A 6,324-nucleotide genomic window follows, 5' to 3' on the forward strand; every position below is an offset into this window, starting at 1 on the left:
AGGGCGCCGCGGGGGGGGGGGGGGGAGGGGGGGGGGGGGGTTTGGAGGGGGAGGCCACATGTTACAGCTGCTGGTATTGCTCTGATATTATTTTTGAATCGAGCATATATTGTTGTAAGTATATTCTTAAAACCTAGTTTTGTGTTAAGGTGTGTTTTTTTTTTCAAATGTCTTATTTCTGAGAGAGCACAAGCGGGGGAGGGGCAGAGAGAGTGAGGGACAGAGGATCCAAAGAGGGTCTGCGCCAGCGGCAGCGAGCCTGATGTGGGGCTTGACTCACGAATCGCAAGATCAAGACCTGAGCTGAAGTCAGACACTCAACCCACTGAGCCACCCAGGTGCCCCCAAACCAAGTTTTTGATAACCAACTACAATGTGGTTTTCTGGGTTGGATTTTTTTTTTTTTAAAGTAAAGTCTACACCTGGGACACCTGAGTGGCTTAGTTAAGCATCCGACTTCGGCTCAGGTCATGCTCTTGTGGTGTATGGGTTTGAGCCCACATCGAGCTCTGTGCTGACAGCTAAGAACCTGGAGCCTGCTTCGGATTCTGTCTCTGTCTCTGCCCTTCCCCCGCCCTTGCTCGCTCTCTGTCTCTGTCTCTCTATCTCAATGATAAATAAACATTAGCCCACACCCAGCGGGGCTGGAGCTCACAACCTGAGATCAAGAGTCTCAGGCTCTGCCGACTGAGCCAGCCGGACGCCCTGGGTTGGATCCTTAGAAAGGAGAAATGGACATTAGTGGGAAAACTGGAAAAATCTGAATGGTTGTATAACACCGTTCTAACACAGAAGCAGAGGATGCGTGTGATGTCTCTGGAGAGAGATACTCCTTCCCCGTGGCCACGGATTTCCCAGTTCTGGGATCTGCACTGACCAGCGTTCAGAAGCTAGAAGTTCTACAGCTCTCCTCATCTGATGTGCATCCATTCGCTCAAAATTACAGGTACTTTCCGCTCCCTGTTTGCGTGCCAGACACCTGGAAAATCCTGAGGTGGCCCCAAGTTCAGGATCCCTTACTCAGCTGCTCTGTCGCAGGCATACGCTGGTGTTTAATTGCTCCCCAAATGGAAAACGGCAAGAGCCCCCGCCCTTGGCAATATCTTAGAAAATCATTCTGGCAAGTTACTTTCTGAAGGCTCCATCAGGCGCTTTCCGCTACCGAAGGCGTCCACCTGCCAGTTCCAGAATGTCAGCCCTGAGGTTCACGGTTACCCCAAGGCCCGGGTCACCGAGATCGGGGGTCAGGTTCCCCCTCATCCGCACCTGGGCTCGCTCGCTCACCCCCTGGCTTGCTCAGGGCTCGGGCCCTTATTTGCATTTGGTGTGTGGGTCACATCAGTTGAAACAGGTAGAAAGGGACAGCGAGGTGAAACAGAAGACAGTTTGCAGAGACACATCCGGTAAATAGAAGCGAAGATGGAAGAGAAAAGCAATGAGCTTAAAAAAAAAAAAAAAAAGTATCGGGGCGCCTGGGTGGCTTAGTCGGTTAAGCGTCCGACTTTCGCTTAGGTCATGATCTCATGGTTCGTGGGTTCGAGCCCCGCATCGGGCTCTGTGCTGACTGGCAGCTCAGAGCCTGGAGCCTGTTTCAGAGTCTGTGACTCCCTCTCTCTCTGACCCTCCCCTGCTCACGCTGTCTCTCTCTCTCTCTCTCTCCTAGAAATAAATAAAACAATACAAAACAAAAGTCTCGTTATTTGCCGCAGCCCCGGTGACAGATGGGAGCCACTCTGGGGGACCGTCCTGCTCTGTGTCCTCAACCTTTCCCACCAGGGCTCCTGTCCCGGCCCCTCCTAGGAGCTGGTGTTTACTGAATGGAGAACCAGGGAAAGAAGGGTCAATAGCTTCTGATTCCACCCTGAGCCCCTTTGATCCTGGCCTTGCTTTGATTTCCTCTCCTCTGGCTGCCCTGCCCGCCCTCTTCAGTTCCTGAAGTGTATTCTAGAAGCAGGGTTTACAAGAGATTGAGAGACCCCCTCCCCCCCAAAAAAAGGTATTAATGTGCCAGGAAAGCGATAGAAGGTTAAGGAGCCTCTTTTGTTGTTTGGTGAGCACCAAACACATTCCAATCGCAAACACAAATGCGCTTTTGAACCGAAGTTGCGTTGTTTTTTTGTTTTTTTTTAAAGGATGATGCCTTTTCTTTCGATTGTTTCTACCCGAATCCTCTGGGCAGCGTCTTTCTCCACCCAGACTCACATAATCCAGTGAAGTTAAAAAGAACATCTCTAGGGGCACCTGGGTGGCTTAGTCGGTTAAGCGTCCGACTTTCGCTTAGGTCATGATCTCGCGGTTCGTGGGTTCGAGCCCCGCGTCGGGCTCTGTGCTGACTGCCAGCTCAGAGCCTGGAGCCTGTTTCGGTCTGTGACTCCCTCTCTCTCTGACCCTCCCCTGCTCACGCTCTCTCTCTCTCTCTCTCTCTCCTAGAAATAAATAAAATATTAAAGAAAAAAAGAAAAGAAAAGAACATCTCTACTCCGGAGAGAGAAAACCAGAGATTTTCCAGGTTTGTGTCCACACACTCTATACAAAGAACAGAAGCATCCGCAGCAGATTTGGCCCCCACACCTGACATTTGTCTCCGTCTCCCTCTGCAGACTAAAAAAAGACTGTGAACAGTCTTCATTTTTTTTTTTTCATCGTTTATTTATTTTTTTAGGAGGGGAGAGAGACAGAGCCAGGGCAGGGGAGGAGCGGAGAGAGAGAGAGACACACACACAGAATCTACCCCCCGAATAATTTATGAAGTCATTGGCAGATTCCCGGACGGCCAGCTCTGGCCTTGGCACCCCGGCCAGCGAGTTGTGGGCGTGTGTTCCCCAAATCCTTGTTTTTACTGGATATTTTTGCATCTGATAGATGAGAGCATCGCACAAGGCCAAGTTGGTCCGATCAGACATGGGCCCCTGTGGGTGGGGGAGACACGCCGCCCGCAGACAGGGGCTCCTCCACTTCTGCTGGGACCAGGAGTTGTGGTTTCAAATGACCCGTTCCGCTCGCAGGAACGTGAACTTCACACACTCTGTCCGCGGGAGAGGCAGCGACACCGGCCCCTTCTTTCGGAGAGCGAGCAACCCCACACCGGGCACCGTGCTCCCGGAGGGAGTCCTCACCCCTGGGCCCCCGGTTAGCAGCCTGGGGCGGCCGAGTTAATCCTGCACTGATAAAGCCCAGCCAGGGCAACCGACCCAGTGCCAACGGACCCTGGGGAGCGGGCGGTAGAGACGCAGCCCCGCCCCCTCATAATGCCCCAAATATGCTTTCGCTTTGGGCGTTCACTTGAACGAAGACCCCGCAGAGGGAGACCCTGCTTTTAACGTGGTTGATTATGCCGGGATTGTTTAAACTCCTTCTCACGCAGACTGTGGTCCCTGCACACCGTCTCCCGTGCTCTGTTGGGAAACGGCACGTTCCCGAGTCTGGAATATGTAGTCGTATCTGCAGGGGACAAATCTATTACATGCTACTGAGGTATCTCTCAGGAGATAAGTGGAAGAGGCCCCCACCAGTCAATCAGGACAAATGGAGTGAGCGCCGATAAGATAATAAAAGCAATAGGTGGCAACTCCTCCACATTTTAAAATCTATTATTTTATGGGGCGCCTGGGTGGCTCAGCCAGTTACGCGTCTGACTTCGGCTCAGGTCATGATCTCACGGTTCATGGGTTCGAGCCCTGCGTCGGGCTCTGTGCTGACAGCTCAGAGCCTGTAGCCTGTCTTCGGATTCTGTGTCTCCCTCTCTCTCTGACCCTCCCCTGCTCACGCTGTCTCTCTTTCTCTCTCAAAAATAAATAAAAGACATTAAAAAAAATTTTTTTAATCTATTATTTTGTGATGGTCATAAAAACAAAACTGATCACGTTTGGCTGGTTCTAGGAACAAACCCTTTATCCTAAGAGCTGGTAAACAGGGGCGCCTGGGGGGCTCGGTCGGTTAAGTGGCCGACTTCAACCCAGGTCATGATCTCATGGTTCATGAGTTCAAGTCCTACGTCGGGCTCTGTGCAACAGCTCAGAGCCTGGAGCTGCTTGGGATTCTGTGTCTCCCTCTCTCTCTCTCTGCCCCTCCCTCACTCATGCTCTGTCTCCTTCTCTCTCAAAAATAAATAAAACATTAAAAAAAAATTAAAAACAACAACAAAAAACCTGGTAAACAAAGTATTTATTCTGCCTTTTCTGTATGACCATAGCTCAAGGCACACAAACTATTACTATTAATAAAGAAAAGGTTGTCTAACCAGAGAAGGAATGACAGAGGTAGAATGGCCTCATTCTGCAACCTTTAATGAAGGTGTGAGCCTGACATCTTCACGGCTGCTAACTCTCCTTCCCTGTAGACATACACACCGCCACCTCTGAGTGAGTCACTGTCCCTGAAATAGAGACCCAGAATGTAAGCCAGCTATCAGAGCTCACCAGCAGGTCAACAGAAGAACAGGGGACAGTAACAGGTCACAAACCGCAGCGGGGACACAGTCAACAAAGCCCAGACTGTGGGAGATTCAGGACAATCGTCAGCCTTGTTATCAAATACATTGGAGAGAGAGAAAGAGAGAGAGGGAGAGAGAGAACCATCTATAGACCAAAAGGGACCAAAGAGCCCTGTGAACTCATGCAGTGTTTGGGTCCTAATGTGAACAAACCCTGTGTGAAAAGTCACTTCTGGGGCGCCTGGCCGGCTCAGTCGAAAGAGCATGTGACTCTGGGTCTCTGTGGGGTTTGAGCCCTACATTGGGCACAGACGGCTTTAGAAAAATGTTCCTTTCCGGGACAGGTTTAGACATTTAAACATTAGCTATAAGAACATATTAGGAAATTGGGGTTAACTTTTTTTTTTGTTATACTGATTTTGCATCATTTTTATTGTCTTTTAGAGATAGGTAGAGATATTGGCAGATTGGGGCACCTGGATGGCTCAGTCGGTTAAGCGTCCGACTTCGGCTCAGGTNAACATTTGGGATTTCTTCCAAAATAATCTAGTTTGGGGGCGCCTGAGTGGCTCCATTGGTTAAGCAGCTGACTTCAGCTCAGGTCATAATCTTGCAGTTCACGGGTTCGAGCCTGGAGCCTGCCTTGGATTCTGTGTCTCCCTCTCTCTCTCTGCCCCTCCACTGCTCATGCTCTGTCTCTCTCTCTCTCTCTCTCCAAAATTAAATAAACATTTTTAAAAATTAACAAAACAAAATAATCTAGTTGGGGGGGAGGGGGAAGAGTGGGGAGATACAGAAGCACGATTGGCTAGGAACTGGTTAACAGCTGAGGCTGGGGCGTGATCACTGACTAGACCATTCTCTCTAACTTTGTGTATGTTCAAGATTTTTCCAGAATGAAAGTTAAAAGAGAAAAAAAAGCAATAGTCGGTGTCCTTGAAAGACGGGAGATGCCGACCAGCCGGACAGGAGCCCCACCCTGGGGTGTTGGCTCTGCTGGCTTTGGGAACCGAGGAAGAGGGAGAGGCCCCCTCGCTGGGTTTGGGGCAGGGGCTGGAGGAGGCAGCGTGCTCCTGGGCTCTGGGGCACTCGCTGGACGAGGGGCAGAGGCAGGGTGTGGGTGGGTGGCTGGAGTCGAAGCCTTGGGGACACGGCACAAATGCAGGAATCTTCCAGGACTACAGAGGCCGAGGCAGTGGCCAGGCTGGGCACAGCGAAGGGTGGGTGCTGACGGGCACCTCATCCCCTAGCATCCTGGGCGCCCACCCCATCTGTGCCTTTGGCCCTGGGCGTCTGGACCCACAAGCGGTGAGGGGTGTCTCCCAGCCATGGGGGGCTGAGGAGCCCACCCCAGGGACTTTCTGGAAGAGGTGAGGCCACTCTTGGTTGGCAGGGACAGGGGAACTGTTGTGGTCTGTGCACGTCACCTCCCAGTCCTGATGGGTGTTTACCAGGACCTCGCTGCCCGGCGTGGAGATCCTTCCTGGGGCTCCTCTCCCCAGACTCGGTGGGCTGAAGGCCACGGGGAGGGGGGGGGAGGGAGACAGGCCCGGAGCCTGAGGGCGTCCTGCACCCCTGCGCCTGCCTAAGCCCTCCCTCCCCGCCTCTCAACCGCACTCACTCTTGCCCCTGGGTCCTGGTCCTGCCCCAGGGCAACTGGATTCCTTCTCGGAGTCTCAGGCTCCTTCCAAATCCTGCTCGCAGGCCGGTCAAGCCTTCCTTCCTGGGACCCACTCTCCCTGGGGCCTGCCCTCTGCCGCCCGGCCCACCCTTTGCTGGCGTGAGTCCCACTTTCCGAGGAAATCAAATACAACCACAGAAAAAAGGAGAGACCCGTAAATAAATCTACCTGGGGCAGCCACTCTCAGCCCTTTCGTGTAAGACCTCTTCCG

The sequence above is a fragment of the Crocuta crocuta genome, unplaced genomic scaffold (assembly GCF_008692635.1).
Source record: "Crocuta crocuta isolate KB4526 unplaced genomic scaffold, BGI_CrCroc_1.0 scaffold322, whole genome shotgun sequence".
Classification (NCBI taxonomy): Eukaryota; Metazoa; Chordata; class Mammalia; order Carnivora; family Hyaenidae; genus Crocuta; species Crocuta crocuta.